The sequence below is a fragment of the Suricata suricatta genome, chromosome 15 (assembly GCF_006229205.1).
Source record: "Suricata suricatta isolate VVHF042 chromosome 15, meerkat_22Aug2017_6uvM2_HiC, whole genome shotgun sequence".
Taxonomy (NCBI): Eukaryota; Metazoa; Chordata; class Mammalia; order Carnivora; family Herpestidae; genus Suricata; species Suricata suricatta.
This window is the reverse complement of record NC_043714.1, coordinates 8,596,464-8,622,448: the sequence shown is the minus strand read 5'-3', so window position 1 is coordinate 8,622,448 and position 25,985 is coordinate 8,596,464. Positions and strand designations below refer to the sequence as shown.

Below are 25,985 nucleotides of genomic sequence, written 5' to 3'. Positions count from 1 at the left end.
TGTGCTCCTATGCATCAGCACTTCTGTATCCCTTGGGTAAATCCCTAGCAGTGCTATTGCTGGGTCATAGGGGAGTTCTATGGATAGTTTTTTGAGGAACCTCCACACCGTTTTCCAGAGCGGCTGCACCAGTTTACATTCCCACCAACAGTGTAGGAGGTGCCCGTCTCTCCACACCCTCACCAGCATCCATAGTCTCTTGATTTGTTCATTTTAGCCACTCTGACTGGCGTGAGGTGGTATCTCAGTGTGGTTTTGATTTGTGTTTCCCTAAAGATGAGTGATGTTGAGCATCGTTTCATGTGCCTGTAGGCCATCTGGATGTCCTTGAACAGACTATTTGTTTTGAAAAGTTAACTTAAACAAGGCCCAGGAGAACCAGAACTGTAGTTTTGCTTCTTCCACCAACCATCTATTGCATTTATTTCCAGAAAAAAAATAAGGATAAGCAGAAAACTTGGAGTATTAAACAAAAGGCCGGGGCGCCATGGTGGCTCAGTCAGGTAAGTGTCCAACTTTAGCTCAGGTCTCGATCTCAAGTTTCATGGGTTCAAGCCCTGCATTGGGCTCTGTGCTGACAGCTCAGAGCCTGGAGCCTGCTTCGGATTCTGTGCTCCCTCTCTCTTTTTGCCCCTCTTCAGATATGCTCTGTCTCTCTCTCAAAAATAAAAGAAATATTAAAATATATATAGTTTTTAATTCCTGGGCCACCACATAGAACATCATTATGAGAATATCAGACCCTTAGTCCATCCACTCTCCTCATGAGTCTGGGGAGAGGTACCTGAGAAAATAAAAGCCATGACATACTTTTGCTTTTTTCAGACTATGTTCCGTGATCAGGGGACTGACAGACAAAACCGTTAATAGATAGGAGGTTTATGGGCAGTGCTCTTGGGATAAATACACACGGAAGGGAAGGAAGTAGGATTAAGAAGAGAGAAGAGACCAGCTGTGATGCCATCACTGGGGCCAATCCTATGTGCATTCTGAAGTCAGATGACTCAGTGGAGCTCTAAAGGAAGTCAGAATGCCACACCTTTATGTCCCCTGGCCAACTGGGGGCCAGCTCCCTCAGAATGGGTGTGACCTGGGCAAGAAAGTGCTCAGTGACTAAGCTAATTCCTGACACGATGGCACTTAGGAGGACTCCCAGCAGATGGGGCAAGAGGCTTCTGTTCCTGAATGGGGCTCTGGGTGGGGCAACACAGAATCCTTCCGAATGCTGGAAAGAAGAGAGCTTTGTATTGAGAAGCACAGACTCATAAGAGATCGTTTTAAAAAGTTTCAATTCAATTTGAAATGATTTTAACCACTGTGCTCTGTCCATTATGCTGGCAACTCGGGTTATTCCAAAAATGACTCCCTTGTTCCTGTCCTTAGGTAACAAAAAGCTCATGGACGGTTGAGACAAAGTCAATGATTACACTGCAAGACAGATTATGCTAAGTGGCATCAAAGAGGTAAAGTGATCTCAGAAAATTCCAGAGAAGAAATGGTTATATAGAGAATGAGTGGTCAGGAAGGGCTTTGGGATGCAGGAAGCATCTAAGACAGACTTTAAAGGGTTAAATGCATTGAAGGTGCCAGGGAGGCTCATGCAAGTTACACGTCCAACTCTTGATTTTGGCTCAGCTCATGATCTCAGGGTTCACGAGATTGAGCCAGGAGTCAACACCTCGGAGCCCGCTTGGGATTTTCTCTCTTTCTCTCTCTCTCTCTCTCTCTCTCTCTCTCTCTCTCTCTCTCTCTCTCTCTCTCTCTCTCTCTCTCTCTCTCCTGCCTCACCTGCCTCACACTTTCTCTCTCAAAATAAATAAAGAAACAGTTTTTAGAAAGAGTTAAATGCATTGGAACACAAGAAAAAGACCTCAAGATAAGGGGATAAAGCTGCATTACCAATGGGCCCTTAGTAGCTGTTCATTGATGAGAACCTAAGAAATCTTTTAAAAGGTAGACAGCGCATGCTTCTATCACAGAGTCAATGCATAGCCATCGAGATGGAGGGCAGTTTTTCTGTTCCTAGAAGTCTATCCCTAGTAAAATACGAGGAGCATCTGCCCCCACACCACAAATCTCATAGGTCCCTCTCTTTGTCATCTTTTGTGAACGATATAGCATGATCCTAAGTGTTCAGATCAGCAGAAGCTCTGTGGAACTGAAACTCACTAGAATACGAGAAAATAGCATACAGTGTGTACGGAAACAAATCCCCTCATGACAGGCACCTGCATCCCTAGGCGGTAGAAGCACAAGAAGAAAAGGATCTCTTTTTCTGCCACAGATCTATGTGTCTCTCAACCGTAGGTGAGCCTCGGGCAACAGTCAGAGGGTGGATACTTCTGGTAATCTACCTGCAATGCCCACAGAAGGAAATTCACAGTCACCGAGCTCTCCCCTATCTGCACACTCCTGTGTCTGTGGTACCGGCAAACCTTCTGATCACACACGTCTGCAGGACAATTGCTCTTAGGGAGTAGACGTCACTGTGCAACACGCACAACCCTGCCTGGCACTCTATTAGCCACGTTTGCTGTGCTGTTTCCCAGTTATTTCTTTTGTACATCGTCATCTCCCTGACCACACTGCAAGTTCCTTCATGGCCCCAATCCCTCTTCAAACCGGCCACAGCACTACCACAGGGCCATGTCTTTGCAGGTTTGGAAGAAATACCTGATGGTTTAGACTGATGGGGCATGGACTGCAAATAGAACATGACCAGACATTGCCATAGATTGGCACATACAATGCCAAGGTTAAGTCACCAGGAAACAATTAAGATTAAGATTCATGTTGCTCTACGCTACACCCTTGGTGGTTACTACCATTATTTTTAGACATCACAGTCTCTCAGAGCTTAAGCCCACCCTGAAAATGATTTGGAAATTTGTCACCTGACACGTAAAAACATTTTTGTAGGGGTAAACATATGTTCTAAAGAGAACTTTCCTTAAGTTGTGTATATAGTTACAATTTAACTTTTCTTAGTCTCCCCACGAAATCTTCAATAAAATGTAGAGTATTTACTAGTTAACTGTGGAGTTATTCTGGTGGGGTGTGAGGTGGGGAGTGAGGAAGAGCTAAGTTCTTTAATGGAGGCATAGGAGCGAATGCCCTTTGGGGACTAGTCACGTTTGAGTTGTGTTTTCCAGAGTATAAAGGGGCTTCGGACCTAAGCCTGGTGCTGTACCTTGAAGCTGTCTCCATCCACAGCCTTTAGTTTGATTCCTTGTGGAACTCGGAGGGTTCATGGTGATCTACCTGGAGGACAGCTAAATTTCAATATAGGGATTCTATGTGCCAGCCTCACATTTGGTCTCTATTTTGTTTTTCTTTCTCTATTTTTATATTTGCAATTGCCTCATCAACTTATTGTTTCACTGCCTTAGAATTGTTTCTAATGGAGTTAAGACAGAAAAGAGAAGAAAAGAAGGAAGGAGAGAAAAAAATAAAAGATGACTCTCAACACAGTGAGCCAGGGGAAGGCTAGCTAGTTTTTCCATGGATTTGACCAGTGACTCTAGATTTTTACATCATGCTCTTTCCAAATAAACATACTTCGAAAAGCATCAAAGGTTTAAACTGTGAAGAAATAGCAGACATTTTCCATCACTGTAGCTGTTGCCATAGATTTTTATTGTAAGAAAATAAGAAAAAAATCCACTAAGTTTCAAAGCTCCTGTGTACATTGGAAAAAGCAGGAAGGAAGGAGAGAAGGCAGGAGGAGAGGAAAGAGGAGAGAGAGGAGAGAAGGAAAGATAGCAAGAACAGAGAAGGATGGCGTCAGTGAGCCCAGAATTTCCTGGATTTAATTTCTATGACATCCTCTTGCATATTAAAGATTTAATTGACTATTCATTAGGAGGGAGCATATTAGATTTAGAAATGTGTGTGTGTGTGTGTGTGTGTGTGTGTGTGTGTGTGTGTGTTTGCATGTGTCAAACAACGAAACCCTCTTCATTCCATCTTCTATCTAAAAGTGTGGAGACCCTTAACCTTCATGGAAATTTACTGCCTTAGAAGAATTTTAGAAGGAAGTCTATTGATTCCCACAAGTGTGTTGGGAACTTGACAAAGATTGACAACTATTGGCATCCATGAAGTCAAATTAGTCTTCAATAAATGAAAGCAGATTTAATTGCTATTTCTCTGTGGAGATCTTATATAGGAAAGGTTGAAACTGTGTTCCTCTGAAAACATTTTGCGTTTGTTTCTGATAGGTATCCCTGGGATATCACCAATCTGGAAGAATTCGTGGTCACAGTTGGGAGATCTTTAGCCACAATGATAAAGTGGAATCCCAGGGCACCTGGGTGGCTCAGTCAGTTAAGCGTCTGACTTCTGCTCAGGTCGTGATCTCAATAGTTCAGGAGTTCAAGCCTGTGTCAGGCTCTGTGCTGACAGCTCAGAGCCTGGTGCCTGCTTTGGATTCTGTGTCTCTTTCTCTCTATGCCTCTCTCCTGCTAGTGCTCTGTCTCTCTCCTTCAAGAATAAATCAACATTTTGCAGTGCCTGGGTAACTCAGTTGGATAAGCAGCCAATTTTGGCTCAGGTCATGATCTCAACATTTCAGGAGTTCAAGCCCTGCTTCAGGCTCCATGCTGACAGCTCAGAGCCTGGCACCTGCTTTGGATTCTGTGTTTCCCTCTCTCTCTGCCCCACCTCTGCTTGTGCTCTGTTTCTCTCTCTCCTTCAAAAATATTTTTAAAAAATAATAAAACAAAATAAAGTGGAATCCCAGTTAAAATGAAGACAAGCCCATAGATTCAAATTCTCTTCCAAGACTTCTTTATGTTTATCTTAACCCTGGGCAAAGACTGTAAACAGTTCTTTTCTTCTCCCTGGACCTCAGGCGAGATCTCAATCCTATTCTGCTCTTTCACAGACCATGTATCTTTTACTAGGAGCAGGTAGAGAGTCAATTCTAACACCCACCTCTTTGGGGCCAAGGTCTGGCACTTAGTCCTTGTGTGACCAATAAACCGAATCCCCTTTCCAGTCACTAGGTCTGGAAAATCTCAAGGAATCAGTTCCTTTTGTTGTTGCTGCTGTTGTTGTTTTTACTCTCTTTTTCTGCCTTATGAGGATTCTCTTCCCTTTTCTTGGGGATGAGCTAGGATTTTAAAGGCTATTTTATCCAGCAGCATGTCTAAGTGCTGAAGGAACAGATGAAGTGTTAATAATCAAGCCCACCAGATTTCTGGAGATATTCTAGAGAATTGTTAACTATTTTTTTTCTGAATCAAAGGATCAGTCAGAAGTAAGTGTGGAGTGGGCACTGTCTGCATTTATACGATTATTGTGCAGGGGCATTTCTTCTGATTCAGGAATGAAGCATTCCAGAGACAGCGGCTCTCTTACCTCCTAAAGAAAATCTATTTCTATCCATAGCTATACATCTCTGCTGGACTACTGGAGGATAGTGGGCTTCTCCTCAATATTGCTAGATAATACTCTCATATAAACTTCAGTAGTCATCTTACCAAACCACTATGAACTCAATGGACTCTATCTTTTGCATGTATTATCCGAATGCATTAACATTAAAATTTTTTTTAAATATTTATTTAATTTTGAAGAAGAGAGAGCTAGCACAAGGATAGGAGGGCCAGAGAAAGAGGGAGAGATGGATCTGAACAGGCTCCAGGCTCTGAGCTGAGAGCACAGAGCCTGATGAGGGGCTCGAACTCATGGCTGCGAGATCATGAGCCGAAATCAGACCCTTAACTGAGTGAGCCACCCAGGCCCCTCATTAATCTTTCTTTAACAAAAAAAGCTTCATTTTTAACCATCCATTATTATTTAGCTAAATTTATTTTTAATATCACAAAAATATGTAATGTTAGAAAATGTGATGAAATACGAGAGAAAGGTATTTTCATCCAGTGGTAAGTAGAATGAGGCTCTGAGATGTTTCTAGGATTCTGAATACCAAGCTGTTGATAGAAGGGTTAATCATTATGCCATTTGGGTTATTCAGCAACTTATTTTATTCTCTGTGGTTCCAACATTATCTTGACCTCAAATTTCAAGGTCAGATTTTTAGTCCAAAAAAGCAAATGACTATTTACTGTTTGTGGCAACTTTGAATGAAGCGACGGTTTTATCTATCTGTTGCTCTTTTGTTTGTTCCTTACTGACAAAACAATGGTGTCGTTCGACTTCACAGGAGCCTCCTGGGATGAAAATGGTCAGGTCAGCAACCAGCGTCAACAGCCATAGAATTTGTTGTTTCATCTACAAAATAAAAGGTAATTCGAGTTTTTCTGAACTGCACAGAACAAAGTGGAATTTCTTTAAATAGGAAATAAATGTGAAGTAAAGAATTTTGGTTTTTTGTTGTTGTTTGCTTTTATTTGACCAAGGGCAAGAGCCAAACTCAATAAAGAGCCCTTGCCTTTCACTTGAAAATTCAAATATTTGATATAGCACTTAAAATGCCATCAAGAGCAATTTTAGGACATTTCCAAGACCGACTTTCCAGATGGTTAGGAGAATTGTCCACTTGTGTCTTGGCGAGAAAGGTGGTAATTCCCCTCAACATTCTCAAACTGAGCCAGGAATAGGTCTAGGATTTATGAAATCCTTCACCGTTTATCTCTATTTTCTGATTTTTCTTTTAAATCAAAAAATGATGTTCTTCCTCCAACCTTCAAGCCTCATACTCTGCTTTTAGAGACAATTTAAGTTTGATATGCTCAGATACGCTTCCCACCCCAGTCCTCGTGGCATAAATGGGCACTTGGTAATAGATCATAAAATGATGTCATTAGAATATGTCATACTGATTTTTTTCAGCAAGTTTTATCGGGTTGTTGTACATGAATGAACTCATCTTCCGACTTATTTTTAATGAAGTGAGTGGATAGCTTAAACTCTTTGATGATCTCATAGACTCATTTAATATACGGAAATAAATCTGATTTACATTTGCTCAGTGTTTCATGACTAGAGGTATTGGCCAAAACATTTTCTGAGACAGTGTGCACATCTTAGCATGACCTCAAAACCAATGAAAACATTTGATCCTGCACTCCTGTTCATTAAGTGGCTATGTGCTATTCTGTATCTTAAATCCTTATAAAACCTCTCTAATAGTTATCTTTAGCTCTAATTTACAGGTGAAGAAACACAAATCAGAAGTTAAGTAATTAGCTTAAGATCACACAATGATAAAAAGTCAGAGTTATTCCAGGGTTGTTTGATTCTAAGGATCTTTGCCCTTTGTCATCCTGCTTGAATTTGGCCCTGGAGTGAACCAAGGCAATGATTAAATGACATTCACACTTGGGTAATAAATAGGAAATCTCAATAACATCCTTAAGAGGATGTCCAAACTAATATGATCTTGTTTAAAATCTGACTTTCCTTTTACATAGATACTGAGGAAGGAATACTGGAAGAGGCAGAAATTCTGGGCTTTGGTGTTACACTTCCAGAATCTCTCCTGTGTTTCTCAGAGTTGTATGCATGTGGCTTACCCCGACTCCCCCTCTTGCCGGCAAGAGGGTCAGTCCACTTTAGCACCTATTTAATGAGCAGGCACTTCCTAAATAAACTCTATCAGTGTTAGATCTGGAACCATAGAAACAAATAAGGCTCACTCCCTGACCTTGAGGACTGACCATTTAATCTTTTCTGTCCATTGTTCTTCACTCTGACCTGAGGAAGTTGGGAGACACATTGATTACACTGGTGTGTAATTCTGCTGTCATCTCAGAACCGTAGTCTGTATGTTCTAGGCCTGCCCTGTCATGAATGAGTTATTGGTTTGATTCACTGGATGTGAGGGTGATCTGGCCACAGTTCCTGGAGGAGAGGGTGCTAGGGTGAGTCCTTTTCTTGTGGCCATAAATGTCTTGCATCTTAACTTCACTGACCAAGACACTTGTCATCTGAGAGTGAGAACTGTCCTTTGCTGCCTAAGGCAGAGGGCTTTACTCTTTGTTCTTGGTCTCAAGGGTCTCAGTTGTCTATGTTGCTATACTTCCTCCACTTTTTCACTTTGATGGGTGTCCATTTTAATAAACTGCATATTTGTTACTGGCAGTGCCAATGTGAGGGCATTATTTTTAATGTCCATGTTTCAGGCTATAAAGAAATATAACACCTTTCCCGCTTTCCTTTCCTTATGTTTGACCGTCTCTACACTAAAAACAAGTAGAATTTCCATGTATTATCCCTTATTAGCATTTTAGTTTTGGAGATAACACTGCACAAGAAACAACAGCAACAACAAAAAAACACAAATCAGAGCGAGAAACTTAATCTTGTATTCCAAGAAAAGTGAAAATGAAAACTATTAAAACCAATTGAGGCTTAAAACTAAAAAATAATGACCTTTTCATAGAGAAACTCTGAGTTGACCCATTTAATAGATCTTTTTATGACCCACTCTCTGTGAGCAATGCTGGTATCCTGGACATCATCTGGACTTGACCTGTTATTTAACGCAATCTTCTCTTGTCCCTGCTGGACATCAGTCATCAGATTGGTGGGAACAGGATAAGAGGTTCGCTAACTTGTCCATCATCACACAGTTTGTAAATTAAACTGTAAGCTAGAATGTGACCCCAGGCTCTGATGTCACAGTACCCTCGAGGTGCCTCTCCCGACAGCCACAGGACTACATCTAGCTACTGCCCGAACCTTCTTGGAAACATTTGATCCCGTAAAAGGAATCATGAGCCTATATTCTAAGTCAGTGATCTTCAAAATGGTTTACTATGTGCTTTCTAAAGGAAACATGGAAAATAATACACCATTGAATATTTTTAGGGAACATTTAAAAGTTCATCATAAATTAGGTAATTATGAGGTGTAATTTCTTCACTATTATAAGTACTAATGACTTTAAATGAAATGTTCATAAACCACTTAAATGCATTTATTGAATATAATTACCATAGTAATTTGATACCAACCATCAACCATTTAAAACACAGTTGAAAAAGTTTTTCAACAGATGAAAATTTTACATTACTTTTTCTCTTTGAAGTTATATTAACATTCTCCATATTTCACAGGAACTGTATCCTCATGTAATATGTTTCTGTGCAAGATACTCTTCTATTGGTCACCATGTCCTACTTACACAGGGGCGCCTGGGTGGCTCAGGAGGTTAAGACTTCAGCTCAGGACATGATCTCACAGTTTGTGGGTTCACACCCCACATCGGGCTCTGTGCTGACAGCTCAGAGCCTGGAGCCTGTTTCAGATTCTGTGTCTTCCTCTCCCCCTGTCCCTCCCCTGCTTGCTTTCTTTGCCTCTCAAAGATAAATAATAAAAACATTAAAAATTATAATAATAAAAAATACACTTACATAAATTAATTTTCTCATTTTCTGTGACCACAGCCATGAAAAATTAGATTTATTCTATATTTACTTATTATTACCATTATTTTATTATTATTACAATTTTTTAAGTGGGCTTTGTGCCCAGGATGTAGCCCAATGCAGGGCTTGGACCCACCACCCTGAAATCAAGATCTGAGCTGAGATCAAGAGTTGGAGGCTTAAGCAACTAAGGCATGTAGGTGCCCCTGTTATTATTACTATTATTATTATTGTTGTTGTTATGAGTGGGCATGGTAATAGTAACAAATACTGATAGTAGCTGTTGCTTTTAAATATTAGTTCATATATTTCTGGAAGAAAATTATTTATTGGTATGGGAAGGCAGGCTTCAGCATCAATTCATTGATAATTATTCATTGATACCAAAATATCTTGGTCATGTATATAAATAATTCGAGAAATACATAGAATCTTATTTTAGGAATCTTACCCAATTTTTGAACTCCTTCTGGATTACAGTGTCCACAAAGCTCTCTGTGATCAACGACTATTTTAATTCCTCTATCAGTTGGTGAGGCAATTAAGTCCTAGTGACTCAGCTAGTTTAAACTTTTATTTACTGAAAACAAGTGTGTAAAAACTACTTCACCCAAAGAGGATTTGTCACCAGTCCTTAGCAGTTCACTTCCTCAGCCTCTGGGACCTATACCAAAAACATCTCTTTGACAGACAGGCACCTACTTAAACTTTTTCTTTTTTTTTCAGAAAGAGTTAGAAAATACACAAATCCTTCACATTTTTAAATATACAAAATATACTTATTTGCTTTGAGGACAGTTTCCATGAAAACTTCATGCTCCAAATTTATTCAGTAACCCCCCCACCCCCCATCCAACCAAAACCATCTGATTGTAGACAAGTCAGAGGAATCATCCTTACTTACATTGTGTCTGAAAGTTTGGCTCATTTCAATTTGGATAAATGTGTTCAATGGATTCTTAACGACAACTAAAGCATTTCCACATCTGAAGTCTCAGTTAAACAGACGATCAGTGGAGAGAAAGGGAAGGGAACCACAGTGCCTTGCTCCTTGGTACTACCTCTCAGCACTGGCCCTCAGAACTTCCCCTTACCACTACCGCTACTGCTAGTACTACTGCCCTTCAGGACTGCTCTTCGGCATTGCTCCTCAGTACTTCTCAGTATTCCTCCTCAGTACTGACCCTCGGGACTACTTTTCAGCACTGCCTTCAGTACTGCTTCCTGACATTCTCTCTGCCTGGTCCTCATGGCCTCTCCCGGGGAGCAATGCGGTCTCTGGGAAACAGACGACATTAAATAACAGTTTATGACTCTCATCCCTCACTCAGTAACGTACAGTGACTGAACGGGGAGCATCCCAAGAAGGAGTAAAATAGCTCACTTTTAAAGTCAAGCTTTCCTTTTATCAGAAATATGTATGTTAGAAAAAGATATTAGAATTATGGCACTTAATTAGAGGTTAATGGTGTGTTTGGGGGCTATCCTATGTATCCCAGATGACTTAGCAGTCCAGGCACAATGAACGATTTTGAATCCAGATTTACAGTATATCTTTCTTCTATAAAGGAACCAGAGAGAACCACACAAGAGAAAGTGGAAAAAGGGATGGTTTCCTAACCTGCCAGCAGGCAGATGCATTTTAGGAAGAGTACCTATAAAAAGATACAGGTACAGAAATTCATTCTTTTATTTGCTTTTTGTTGTTTTTGTTTTAATTTTTTTATACTTATTTATTTTTGAGAGACAGTGTGAGACAGAGTGTGAGCAAGGGAGGGGCAGAGAGAGAGGGAGACAGAATCTGAAGGAGGCTCCAGGCTCTGAGCAAGCATTCATCACGGAGCCCGATGGGGGGGCTCACAAACTGTGAGATCATGACCCGAGCTGAAGTCAGTCACTTAACCGACTGAGCCACCCAGGCACCCCAAAACCTTGAAAAATATTTGTGTAACTCCAAAGATAAATGTACCTCAGTTTGAGGATTGTTGCCCTAGGGCATAAGGTGAATAAATGTCCAAGTGTAATTTATCAGAGGAGGCCATTAGTAGTATGTAAGAAGTTTTAAAGCCGATGGTAGGCATTGCAATTTCAGGAAATCTTGAAATGGGTCACATTAGGTTATGAAAAGTCTTCCATAACAGACCTGTATGTACCCATGTTCCACTTACAAGCCTCACAGGCTCTGAGGCTCTGAGAGGAGCCCTTCCTTAAATGTGCTTTAATTGCCTTTATTATTTTTTTTTCAATATTTTATTGTCAAATTGTTTTCCATACAACACCCAGTGCTCTTCCCCATAAGTGCCCTCCACCATCACCACCACCTCTTTTCCCCCCTCCCCCTTCCCCTTCAACTCTCAGTTCATTTTCAGCATTCAATAGGGTTTAATTGCCTTTAAACATTATGAATGAAATAACATATATTTGTTAAGATCAACCACAGATCTATGAAATTTTCCTTTTGAGGATGCTATAGTGAGGGAAACATGGTTACTGCTCTTTAAATGAATCAATCTATCCCCTTGTGCAAATTTATTTATCAAAGTTTTCCTTGACAATGCAGCTGGAGGTAATCTGGAAATCCTTGTCAGCATAAGGTGATGAGAAACAAACCAAAACAAAAAACAGTTGAGCTGTTAAACTGTCTTCAATTCTCTAACTTCTCTTGTCTAACATATGAGCATGGGATGAAAAATATGCCTTGTGGAGATTTATAAGAATAATGTCACATTTGCCTGGTATACTAGCCTTTTCTGTCTTCCACGTGATACAGAGGCTTTAAAAATTCATTTTTTCCAATGGATACATTTATACCAATGGATGCCAAACTGCTTACTTCACTAAATTAACATTAAAAATACTTGCTGAAAGTTATACATCAAAAAACAATTCTGCTCACTAGAGTGACATTGCATTAAAACTAAACACAAAAGCTTTGGATAGAATGTAAAAAAACCCTATGTATTTGAAGGGCAAGGTAGCTAGATTTTGATAGCTTGATTCGTTTGACAACTACTTACTGTGCACTTATTCTGAGACTTTTTTAAATCTGTGACACGTGTTTTAGAAATGAAGGACTTTGGGGAAAATAATCTGACACCAAAGACAAGATCCCTCGTAAAATCCCTGGGAGATAGACAATCTCCATTTAGATTCTTCCGGGGGTAGAATGTGCACTGCCTCACAGGGAAGTGTTTCCTTGTGGCATCTTGGAACGATTGGTAACCTGTAATTTCCCCCCACAATAAGGTGTCTCAAATTGCTACTCCATCCTCCATGGGATCCCGCTGATGAAAAATGTGGTAAGGTAACTAGCACTTGAAAAACAGGTAAGTCATATTTAAAAATAAAATAAAGGCATCTGCTTCCTCTGTGTCATCATCTATTTCTCAACCCATGCGATTTGGTTTTGGGTAAAAAATTCAGGTAAATTGTGAGAAGTCCACAGTGATATCCTGATAACCAGGTATTTGCTGTCATATATCTGGCAACTCTGTACAAATAACCTTTCCTGAAATGTAAACCTTTCTTTAGCCAGTCTCCTCCCCGTCTCTTCTTTCCTTTCTACAGCCATGCTTCTGAAACTTTTTTCTTGTCCATACAAATGACCTCAAAAACTTACTTGTTTAAGACAACAATGAGCATGGTAAGACTTTTCTTACCATGACCCTGGGCCAGGAGTTCAGGAGAGTTGGTTGGGAATATTTGGCTCAGACTCACTTCTAAGTTTGCTGCCAAACTGTCACACACTGCTGCCATCCAAAGGCTTGACCAGAGTCAGAAGATTGAATTCCAAGGTGGCTCAATCCACATTTCCGGCAAATTGGTGGTGGTTGTGTGTGGAGGTCTGTCCCTCACCTCCTGGTCTTCTCCAATGACTGCTTGAATGGCCTTGTGCCTTGGCAGCTGGCTTCCCTCAACAAGTGATCCAAGAGGATCATGTCTTGTAAAGTTCAAGACCCTTTCTAATAAGTCTCACCATGTTCTTATACCTTAATATCCATTCATGACCCCAAGTAATTTATAATTCCAAAGGTAAGATCATTTTAATTTGAAAGAATGGAAAAAATCTGTGTAATATTTATTAACATACCTAGCTTAGGATAACTAATGTAAAAATTCCATGCATACAGGGAAACTTTCTTAAACTTCTTTTAGCCAAATAAAACCCTCCTCTTTTGTCTTCTCCCCACCCTTCCCCTTGTTCTAGTCTTTCTGTTTTATGCAATTTGTTTTTACCAACTATTTTCAGATCTTACGACCAACCCAGTCAAGTTCAGATCATTGGGTTGAGCTTAACCCCTGCAACTTGTCAAAAATCATATGGAATACATTTTGCCTAAAATGATGGAAATATGCCCTTCAGGATGGACTTTATGGTTTAGCAGAACAGATACCTGCCTACATAGTATAATTTCAAGAAGGTCCAATCTAAATAAAAATTCTAAAGTCTTTGTAAAATGTACCTCTTACCGAGGTCCTGGCCCTAAAATTCCTATTCTTCTCTTTAGAGGGTAATCTTCTCTGTTCAGAGTGTTGTCTGAAAAGTAACAGAAGTTCTTCACCTCACCTCTAGTCGGTTCATTGGGTTAGCATCACAACTCAAGGTGTGACGTCTTTCCTCCATTTAAATGAATAAATGGCATGTTTTGAGTAAATGAGAGGACATTAAAAACCAAACAAACAACTTAGATCTTGAAATGATGCCAAGACCAAGGTAAAGCACTGAAAATGAGGTGCTAGCAGTCAGGAAATAGAAGAGCATCCTGGCAATAAGGATGGAAGGGGAACGAAGAGAGGACTGAGGAGTGGACAAGGTCCTGGGAGTTGTATGCTAGCTTTAAGTTCATGAGCAGATGACTTTCCACTGTATTGTAAACACTCCCAACCCTCCTACTCTGATACTACTGGGGGTGGTTTTGCACTGACCTCCCCACAAGACCAAGGTTAATGACTGGTCCTATTATGACTCTGGTGAATATAGAATGAGACAATGTCCACTGACTCTCACAGACTCAGAATCCATTTCTTGGGTTTTTTTTGTTTTTTTTTTTTAATCAAGTACTGGGCTGGCTGGCTAACTGACCACCACATCAGAGCCTTCATGACTACTGGCACCAGGCCACAAAGTACTCAGCATGAGCATAACAAGAAACCAAGATGTTGGGCCACACATAGAACTCTTTATAGTTTGCTTCCATGCTCTTTTTTATTTTTATTCGTTTTTTTTTTTTTTGTGGACTCTGATGATGGGAAATTCAGAATGTATTTGTTCCAGGCAGTTGCTTATCATTTTGTCTAGTATAATTTAGAAACAGAAAGAGTTACCATTTTTCAGGAAGAAAGAAATTAAATGTCAAAAGTTAGTTGTTTTCTCCATATGCAATAATGCTTTCTCTTTCCCATCTTTGTGCAAGAAATATAACCCACAATGATTTGAGAACAATATAATTCAAACCAGTTTCCAATCTCACAACTGACTTTAAGAAAATACCTTCAATTATTTTTGGAAAACATTTAGCCCTGAAAGGAGATGATGATAATCTCTTGTTCTTTTCAGCAGCTAGTAGCTTTTGAATGGCCTCCATCACCAGCAGATGTGGCAGGTTTAAATCAGCAACATAAGCCTGTCGAGTCCAATGTACTGTTGAATATAAAATCCAATGTAGAGAAGCACCATGTCAGTCACCAAAAAAAGTTTATTTCAGGCCATAAGCTCATAATAAATAAACTGACAGAAAGTCTATTCACTTCATATCAACAGGCGTTGGCACATATTTGGAGATGTTTTTTAAGCAGAACCAGGGTTCCATTTAGCAGAATTGTAAAGATTTTTAAGAACAGATCCTAAGGTTTAATTGTAGCATTACTTTAAAAATAAAAAATAAGGAGAAGACATTCTACAATGGCACAGCCAGATTTCCAAGTCACTGAAGTGATTGGAAAGTCATTTATTTTTTTAAGTAAAAAAAATTTAATGTTTATTTATTTTTGAGAGAGAGAGAGAGAGAGAGAGAGAGAGAGAGAGAGAGCGAGCGAGCACAGGGGAGGGGCAGAGAGAGAGGGAAAAAGAGAATCCAAAGCAAGATCCAGGCTCTGAGCTATCAACTCAGAGACTAACACAGGGCTCAAACTCATGAACTGTAAGATCATGACCAGAGCTGAAGTTGGCCACTTAACTAACTGAACCACCCAGGCACCCCTGGAGGGTCGTTTATGAAGGTGGTGTAATTTGAGTGAAAGTTTAAACGCTGGGAAGTGTTTTGATTTAGAAATGAGAAACAAGGGTATTCTGAGCAGGGGAGAATGACATGATCAAAGTGACAGAAATGGATAATGTGGTGTGTACAGAGAGAGCAAATCACTGCCTGTTAGAAGGCCAGGGGATGCCTGTCAGGAAGGAGGCTGATGTTGCAGGACCCCTGGGTGACTCAGTTGGTTAAATGTCCAACTCTTGGTTTCAGCTCAGGTCATGATCTCACGGTTCATGGTTCAACCCCAGATTGGGCTCTGTCCTGAGAGTATGGAGCCTGCTTGGGATTCTCACTCTCTGCCCCTCCCCTGCTCACACACTCTCTTTCAAAATAAAGACTTTGGGGAAAATACACTTTGGGGAAAAAAAAGAATGAGATTGATATTGGAAGTCTATTTGAGAAAGAACGTCAATGGTAGAATCAGGCTTTTGGATTAGGTTACTGTAAAGAATGATATACTTTTGAGTAGTAAAAGGCTGGGAATTTTACCTGGAATTCCAGTTGACTGTACTGAGGAAGGGCATGTACACAGGAAACCACTGCAGTGAGCTTGGGTTGAGACCAGGAGACATGGACCAGAGCAATGGCATGGGAAAGGAGAGTAAGCGCTTACCGTGAATAAATACAATCTTATTTTCTATTGCAAAGTTTGGTTTGTTAATTTAAATATAAAAAGGTAGCTCGTGGCAACTATACGGATATGTGCAAGGAGATGGAGGTGGTAGCTGGGGCCTGTGTTACCCATGAGTGCCAGACTCTTGGCTTCTCTTCTGCTGCTTAAAGATGTCAAGGTTTCTCCAGGCTATGACTCTCCTGCATTCTCTCTACATGCCATGCTCTACCATCGTGTCCTTGCATGGATGATTCCTTTTAATTGTTAGGTCTCAGCTCAAATGTCACCTTCCCAAGGAAGCACAGTTTCCTAATCCAAAGCATCACGAATTTCCTTTTCCCTGCAATTCACATCCCACTACTATCCCTCTAAGACTAACCTCCATGGTGATGCTCTCGCTTTGCGACACTAATTGGCTTACTTCGGTTTCCCCATAAAAAAATAAGATCTTAAAGAATTAAGGGTCTTGTTTGTCTGTCCAGGACTTCATTGCCAGTGCCTACATCAGAGACTGACACATGATATATGTTCGATAAATCTTGACTTAATACATGGATAAAAGGCTTTATAATCTATTTCTCTATTACTGTTTTCTTAGGTCTTTCTTATCATTGCATCCTTCTTTCCAGTATAGTGCTGAGGCCTAACTAACAAATAATAAGTGGAAGAATATACGTTAGAAATGGTTGCTCATTAACGTTCCCTCCGCCATACTGATAGGTAGAGAAATGGCCCAGTGGTTAAAGTCTTGTCTCAGATTCCACAAAGAAATTAAAGTTGCTACCCTCAAGAAACTTGTCAGAAGTTTTCTTACTTGCTAAATATCCAAGCAGTGAGTTGTGTAATCATGGATACATCACTGCTCCCCTATAAATCCTGGCTTCCTTAACTCTGAAAATACATTTTTGCCTGCATCTTCATTATTTATTTATTAAAAATTTTTTTTAATGTTTTTATATTTTTGAGACAGAGAGAGACAGAGTGCGAGGTGACAGGTGGAGATGGATGGAGAGAGAGGGAGATACAGAATCTGAAACAGCCTCCAGGCTCTGAGCTGTCAGCACAGAACCTGAAGCGGGTCTCGACTCACAAATTGCAAGATCATGACCCGAGCTAAAATCGGGTGCTTAACTGACTGAGCCACTCAGGCGCCCCATATTATTCCTTTTTTTTACTTGCATCTTATTTTTCATTCTGGCTTTAGAGTCTCCCATCCTAACCACAAGTCATGGGCAGTTTCTGAACACAGAGCCAGATGGGGCAGAGGTCCAAGTTCAGCAAGAGGCAAGAAGGCCACTGCACATTCTGGCTTAAAGGTCTTCTGTCTCCCTGCTGGGGATTTTTAGGAGGGTTTGTGCTTTGAATAAAAGCTGGTCATCTCTAGGATGAGATTGTAGCCTGTTTTGTTTGACCACCTTTTTTTTTTAATTGCTTACCATTCATCCGTATAGTAATGGGTCTTGTGGAAAATTTCCCACTTAAAATTGGAATAATATTGGTCCCTCCCAATGGGCTCTCAGTCTTCCAAGAAAAAAATAATGGAAGGGGAAAGGTTTCTTTCAGTGAGATTAAGGAATTGATTTCTGTGAGCTGGGTTCCTCCAACATTTCTCAAAAGTCAGTGATATTGTTTCAATTAGGAGAAAAAGTTCTTAGAAGTTTTCTAAGGGAATTTAGAAAAACTAGCTAGCTTACTTGAAAGGCCATGTCAAATGCTATTAAACATGACTTTTTGTCTCTTGTATTAATGTGTTTCTCAGTAAATGGAGAGGTCAATGGTAGAGATAAAACATCAGTAACCAAAACATGTCACAGAGATAGAAAAGTGTGGAAGGGATTACAGTAAGTTTCTAGAGCTTCTTCTGAAAGTATGATATATTCTTCTCTCATGCATTGTTTTTTAGAGAAAATTCTCTAATCTCTATATTATTTCAAATTCTAAGCTATTAGAGGTCAAGGCCAGTATCTTTAAGGAAATGGAGACGGGAAATGTGTATAGTGGTGTTTATTTTCAATTACTATAGTTTACTGTGAAAAAACATGAGCTTTTGATTTATTTTTACTTTGTGACGGCCTGGAGATTTTCATATATCCTCTTTTCATAGGATAAAAATTGTTTCTCAAGGTCATTACTTACGCAGTATATAAAGAGGATGTTTTCAGAAAGAATGGGAAGAAGTGTTGGAACATTCCTGTGGATATTGCTAAACTGAATTCCTAACCAAAAATTTATATCCTTTCTTAGCAGACTATGAAATTCTACAGAAGTAATAGAAAGCAATTTCAGAACACAACAGGAAATTTAAATAAATTAGTTTTTTATTTCATTTAGTGGGAGCTCTCTCTCCACTGGGGCGCAGATGGTGACTGACAGGCTGGGCTTATTAAGTTCTAGCCATCGTTTTTCAGTGGGATGTAAAGTCAGGGTTCAGAAGATATTTCCTCTGGCAAATCTAATTTCCAGACATTCTTAATTTTCTCTCAAATTAAGAAAAAAGAAAGTTTTTCTCCTGAAATGTTCTCTTTCTTTTAAATAGCTTCATTGAGGGCTGTGTACCAAGCCAGTACAAACTAAAGGAGGTTCGAGTGGTACTTCAGAGTGCTTGACAGAAATTGTATTTATTCTCTTTCCAGAAGCTGCTCTAAGGAGGTGAAACCCATACACAAAGAATTCTAATGTTGAGGCATAAAACGTATCAATGAATTAATGTTACTCTAAAAAACTTACACAAACCAGATAATGATGACAACAAAAGCAAAAAATAAATAAGTAGGACTGTCTCAAACAAAAAAAGCTTCTTCACAGTAAAGGGACCAATCAACACAATAAAAAGCCAACCTACTGAAGGTTCGCAATTCATATATCTGATAAGGGTTTGGTATCCAAAATCTATAAAGAACTCATACGACTCAACAACAACAACAAAACCCCAATTCAAAAATGGGCAGAGGATTTTGATAGACATTTATTCAAGGAAGACATTCTTATGGCCAATCGGCACATGACAAGAAGCTCAGCATCACCAATCATTAGGGAAATGTAAATTAAAATCACTGAGATACCACTTCATATCTGTTTAAATGGCTTAAAAAGACAAGAAAGAACAAGGTTTGGTTAGGATATGGAGAAAAGGGAATTATTGGTGGGATTACACTGTGGAAAACAGCATGAAGTTTCCTCCAAAAAATTGAAAACAAAACTACCAGAGGAGTCAACAATTCCACTTCCAGGTATTTATCTTAAGAAAACAAAACACCGGGTGCCTGGGTGGCTCTGTTGATTAAGCCTCCAGCTTCGGCTCAGGTCATAATCTCATTGTTCATGGGTTCAAGCCCCATGTCAGGCTCTGTTCTGAGCTCAGAGCCTGGACCCTACTTCGGATTCTGTGTCTCCCTGTCTCTCTGCTCCTCCCTTACTCATGCTCTGTCTCTGTGTATGAAAAATAAATAAACATTAAAAATATTTAAAAATAAAAAAACACCAATTCAAAAAGATATCTGCACCCCTCTATTTGCTGCAGAATGGAAACAATCTAAGTATCCATCAGTGAGTGAATGAAGAAGATGAATGTATAAAGATACAATGCATATGACTCAGCCATGACAAATGATAAAATCTTGCCATGAGTCACAACACAGATGGACCTAGAGCATAGTATGCTAAGTGTAATAAGTCACACAGAGAAAGACAAACACCATATGCTTTGCTTCTTTGCAGAATCTAAAAAATAAAACAAATGAATGGACAAAACAAAATACATAGATACACAGAACAGATTGGTAGTTGCCGGGGGTGGAGGGGAACTTGGGGGACTGGGTAAAAGGGGTAAAAGGGTTCAAGAGATACAAAATTCCAGTTATACAATAAATAAGTCTTAAGAATGTAGTGCTCAATATGGTGACTATTGTCAATGATACTGTATTATGTATTATGTATTTAAGAGTAAATCTTTAAAAGTTCTTACAGCAGGCAGAAAGGTTTTATAACTTTGTATGGTGACAGATGGTACTTAGACTTATTGTGGTGATTACCACTATGCTTTACACCTGAAACTAATAATGTTGCGTATCAAGTATACCTCAATAAAACAAACAGCAAAGACAAACAACTTGCCCAGATAATGGCAAATGCCAGCAAGTTCCAACAGAACAGGAATTAAATAATTCTGCCAACACATGGCACATTTCATCTTCTCTAGAAACCAGCCAGGGAAAGGCTCACTTTTAAGATTCCTGGTGCCTCTAATCCTGCACCATACCTGGAGAAGCAGCCTCACCTCAGTTTCCTTTGATGCAATTGCCTATAGCTCAAGGAAAGATAATATAATTTATGCATCCTCCATAATGATCCCTTGCTGAGAAAATAATTGCCCTCATTTAAAAGTATGTATCAATGAATAATGATGAGATTGCTTTCAATTAAATGAATGCTAATACGGTAATGTTCCAATATGCACACACAGATTTGCTAAGATAATGATGTTTCTTGACAATCAACATTTTCAAAGGCATAATATGTCTGCTCATGGTAACATCCAATGTAGACAGCTCAATGCTAAATGCCTTTTTGTCCAGATTGAAGGTTTTTATTTTTATTTTTTAATGTTTATTTTTGAGAAAGAGAGAGAGAGAGAGAGAGAGAGAGAGAGAGAGAAACAGAGCATGAGCAGGAGAAGGACAGAGAGAGGGAAACCCAGAATCTGAAGCAGGCTCCAGGCTCTGAGCTCACAAACCACGAGATCCTGACCTGAGCCAATGTTGGACGCTTAACCAACTGAGCCATCCACACGCCCCCAGATTGAGTTTTTAATCTAATAAAATGACAACTATTTTACATTTAAAAGTGTTTTTTTCTTATGTTTTTGACACATGTCCTTACATCTACCATTTTATATAAATGGCTTTTCACACTGCCCACCCACCTAAACTGAGGACTCAAATGCCCAGCAAGTATTCAACTGCTAACTTCCCTTACAGTTGACATTTTCACAGCTGAAATTATGCACATATGTTGTTGCATTCCAACGGTGTATCTCTTTAAGCTGGGCAGCTTTCAATACATTTTTAGAGGTTTGACCTCAGGGAACAGACAGGTAGAGACAAGAAAGAAAATATTTTTTTATGGAAAATACTTGGCAAACAACAAAAGAATAAAATCCTTGTGCCAGAGCCAAACCTCTGTAAGAAACTTGGGTCTCTTACACTTGATTCTGCACCTAGCTTGGAAAGGATTGTGAGGAACCGTCATCCATTTGGTAACAGGGCAGAATGGTTTCAGCCTAAGGGATTGCAGCACGGGCAATAAATATCGAGACAACTTGTGGAAGTCGTCTGCAGATACCGTGACTTTACAATAGGAGAATATAGGAGAATTGTACATAAGCCACAAAGGAAAATGCCATCAGCATCATTTAGGTACTTGGCAGAAATAAGAGATAGACTCTTATATCGTCTTCCCTCAGCCTCATTTATTTTTGTATGTGTGCATCTACTACATAGTCAGATGGAAGGATTGAGTGAAATGAGTTTAATAGGGTAAGGGGGCATGACCAAAATGTGGGGACAAGGGCTTGATGGCCAGGGAGATGCCACAGAACGTCACTGTGACAAATTCTGAATGTTGTTCCTAAGGCTGAGAATGGGTGTCACTCAGCTAACTGTCAAGACCGGTACCCTCGGTGTTTGACATGGGAAGGAGAATGGGAAAGTGGTTTTCTTGGGGGGCAGGGTGTCGCAGCAGTGGAAGGATAAGGAAAAAAACGAGATGAGAGGCTGCTTTTTGGAGCCGTGCTGACTCCAGCCTCAATGTGACGTTGACTATTTTTTTGCTCACAGTTACTAAGTAGGCTCCTTCTTTGCTTCAACATGTATAATTTCAAAAGGTAAAACATGTACGTGTCTTACTTTGCACGTGTGTTACTGTCCAGTGGGAAAGGGATAGGGCCTATAATCACCAAGTAGGATTTTCATAAAATTTTCAAAATGCAAAGTTGGAACAAAATACTATGTTCAAATCCAACATTGCTTGATTGTAGGCAAAACTAATCATTCTTATGGGAAATCTGTTTGTTTGTGATTTTGTGGATTTCTCCCAGAATGGGAAATTAGGTACCAACCAAGATTCCATGAGGGACAACCAGGAGGTTGTTTTGGAGGGGACTGTGATGGCAAGGGGGTGCCATATAGTGAGGTGATGGGGTGTGAGGTAGGGCAGCTTAGAGAAGGGTGAATCTTTGCCTGGGGTATGAATCTAGAGATAAGGATGTTAGTATTTTGTCATTGAAATGTAGCAGACCAGTGAGATGCAGATATCCGGAAAAAATGGGGGAAAATGTGACGATTTTAATACTTTAAGACCCCAAGGAAAAGCCATCATAGTGGATGATATCCCAGTCAAGAGGAAGTCAGAAGCTCAGCAGAGCTTGGAATAACCATAATCACCCTGGAGTGGATGGGATGGGAGAAACAATTGATTGCTTAAAAACAGGGGGAGCCTAGTTCTCTTATCTACTACTTGTCCAAAAGCTCCAAGAGATCTTAACTGTGTCTTATTTTGCTTTATGATCCTGTATCTTGTCTACTGGCCTGGATGTCAGTTTATCATCTTGCGCTGAATCTTTTCAGCTTCAGCATAGACTTGAGGCTGCGAGAATGAGGAGGTAGCTGGTGACAGATTTCAGAGATCATCACTATTGAGGAAGGCAGTCAGGGGACGTGGAATAAATTCAACAGAAGCTGACAAAGATCCCTAGAAGATAGATAAAACCCGACAGAAGGATGTCTCCAAAGAAAAGTTACTCAACGGAGCAAATGCTGTGAATTATCAACTAAGTTGTGAGTTGTAAAGAAACTATTAGTTTAGGTATTTAGTACACCAGTGAAAACAATATAGAATCATCCAGAGGGTCATGTTGAAGTGAGGAGAAAACTAGGGGAAACCCCGGAGGGAAAAGCTCAATTCAGCACAAGGACTTGCTCTGGTGAAGAAACCAAAGGAAGGGGAGAGAAAGGTTGGTGATTCCCAGTGATGATAAAGACGGAGTTCCTGGAAAAGACTTCTCTTTCACAAATAAACATGTGAGTTCATATAGGTTATAAAAAGATTAGCACCATATGCCATGTTGCAGAAATAAAGTTAGTGTACTAATCTATGTATCATACACTGAAATACTATTTTACAACTATTTCATAATAACAATTTTGTTCTGAATAAACAAACTGGGGTACTTGCAGACAACCAAACATTAGTCAGTGATAAAAAGAAATGAGCTCTCAAGCCATGAAAAGGCACAGAGGAAACTTAAAGGCCTTTGCTACGTAAGAAACTCCAATCTGAAAAGGTTCCCTGCTGGATGATTTCAACTACACGACATCTAAAGTAGGAAAAACTATAGCAATAGTAAAAAGATAAGTGGTTGTGAGGGGTTCATTGAGGGTTTGGGGCTGAGGTGGGGACTTTATGGGAAGTCTCTATACTTTCTGAGCAAGTTTACTGTAAACTTAAAATTGTTCCAAAATATAAAGTTTACTGTAAAATGTAAAGGGGCACCTGGGTGGCTCAGTTGGTTGGGCGTCCAACTTCAACTCAGGTCATGATCTCACCATTCATGGGTTCGAGCCCCGCATCAAGCTCTGGGCTGACAGCTCAGAGCCTAGAACCTGCTTCGGATTCTGTGTCTCCCTCTCTCTCTGCCCCTCCCCCACTCATGCTTTGTTTCTCTCTCTCTCTAAATAATAAATAAACATAAAAAATTAAAAAATGTAAAAAGTTGTATTACATATATCAAAAATAAGATAAAAAGTCAAAAAGCATTTAGAATCTGTCAAGGCAGCGTTTCTATTTTTTATGTATGTTAGTTTATTACTAAAGGGAAAATAAGTGACGTGTTTTCAAGTTTGCTATCTTACCACTATAAAATTTATGCTAATAAAAACATTATTCTGATAAAAATCTTCATTTGCTTCCTTGTTTGAGTTTGTCTTGTAAATCTGTATGTTCGTGATGGTCATTTTAATTATTTTCTTCTCAGGAGGATCAATGGGAGGAAATCAGACTCTTGCCTGCCTGTCAGGAAAGTTCTTAGTTCACATATTAAAGAGCTAACACCAGCTATTTCACCCTGGGCTTACAAGAAGGGAGATTTCGTTTTAATCATCCAAAGCAAATGAACTCTGACCAACAGATAAGCTTTGTAAGATGTTCATAGAACCCTTAAATTGAATGGTCACTTTCTGTGTGAATTCACACATGACCGCTTGAACTAGTCTGTCCACTAACTGCAAGTCACAATCAAAGCATCTGTCAACCAATAAACAAAGGCGTTCTTGATGGATGTGTGAATGGCCAACTTTGTCTCTGGTAATGGGAGAGCCAAAATCAGCACAGCCCTCCCCTAGACAAAAGATGGTTTTGTCTTCTGTCACTCCTTCACTTCAGCCATCGTGATGCAGCAGCAACCAGTCCAAGCAAATGACACAATATACGTACCATATCCCAGTGGAGAGATCATTGTCCTAAAATTCAGGTCCTCTATCAGGGCTGTAGTTTATGAATGGTGAGAAAGGGAAAGTAGCATGTCATGGCCAATTCAACGTAACAGTAAAAAGAATTGCAGCGTACTGCCCAACATCACAGTTGCCGCCCAGAAATAATATGGTGGGAGAAATGGTAATAATATGGGCAGAGATAATATGAGATCCAGCTGGGTTCTCCTGGCACTACCAGCCTGTGGGCCTCCCTCAGTAACTCTCCTGGATTTCACCACTGACTGAGCCACCCAGGTGTCCCACAATTTCTTACTTTTTTAAAATTTTTTATTTTTTTAAATTTATTTTTGAGAGACAGTGGGAGCAGGGGAGAGTCAGAGAGAGGGAGATACGGAATCTGAAGCAGGCTCTAGGCTCTGAGCTAGCTGTCAGCATAGAGCCCGATGCAGAGCTCAAACCCACAAACCGTGAGATCATGACCTGAGCAGATGACAGATGTTTAAACGACTGAGCCACCCAGGTGCCCCAATTTCTTTTTTTTAAATGCAGTCATAGGGTGCCTTGGTGTCTCAGTCAGTTAAGTGTCCCACTCTTGATTTCAGCTCAGGTCATGATCTCATAATTCATGAGTTTGACCCCTACATCAGGCTCTGTGCTGACAGAATGGAGCTTGCTTGGGATTCTCTCTCTTCTTTTCTCTCTGCCATTTCCTCACTCTCTCTCTCTCTCAATATAAATAAATAAACTTTAAAAGATAAAATGCAGGCACATGTTAATGCTCACCTCTTAGAAAAGTGGAGTAATAGAAATATAGATGATATCTTTCTGTTTGTCAGTAAATCACACACTTTTCACAAAAGCACAGAGGTACTTGCGCCATCAGCATGTGGGCTGTGGCTAAAGAGAGAAGAGCAGCCCCCACCCCGATTCAATATGTCTCGCTTACTTCCAAGTCTCCAGTCTAACTGGAGAAAACCTACCCATTTGATTCCTATAAAACAGACTTGGCAGGAAACCTCCCCCTAGGAAATGAAGTGTCAGACTTTCCCTTCTACATCCTCATACTCAGCTGTGACAGTTTAAGGGCGGGGATAGAGCTAAAGACAGATATACATTTGGGGTGGCCTCCTTTTGGGAACCTCTTGAGGCAAGTCGAGCTCAGAAACTCAGGCACCTCTTTCACATTAAGAACATGAACTTGGCAGAGGTGTCTGAGGTGTCCATAAATGCAGGAAGACAGAATTGGTATTTTTAATAAATCACATTCTATGAATTAACAGTGGACTGTGGCTATCTG

The 25,985-nt window shown here is 39.9% G+C and overlaps 1 long non-coding RNA gene across 1 annotated transcript in view; it reads right to left on the bottom strand.

The window, feature by feature from the left end:
- Positions 1-5,972: 5,972 nt before the first annotated feature.
- The window catches only part of LOC115279478, a 54,738-nt gene continuing 34,725 nt past the window's right edge, over positions 5,973-25,985 (bottom strand). The window contains exon 3 of the long non-coding RNA XR_003903461.1: positions 5,973-6,237. This is a non-coding gene — a long non-coding RNA (uncharacterized LOC115279478). The remainder of the gene's footprint in view (positions 6,238-25,985) is intronic.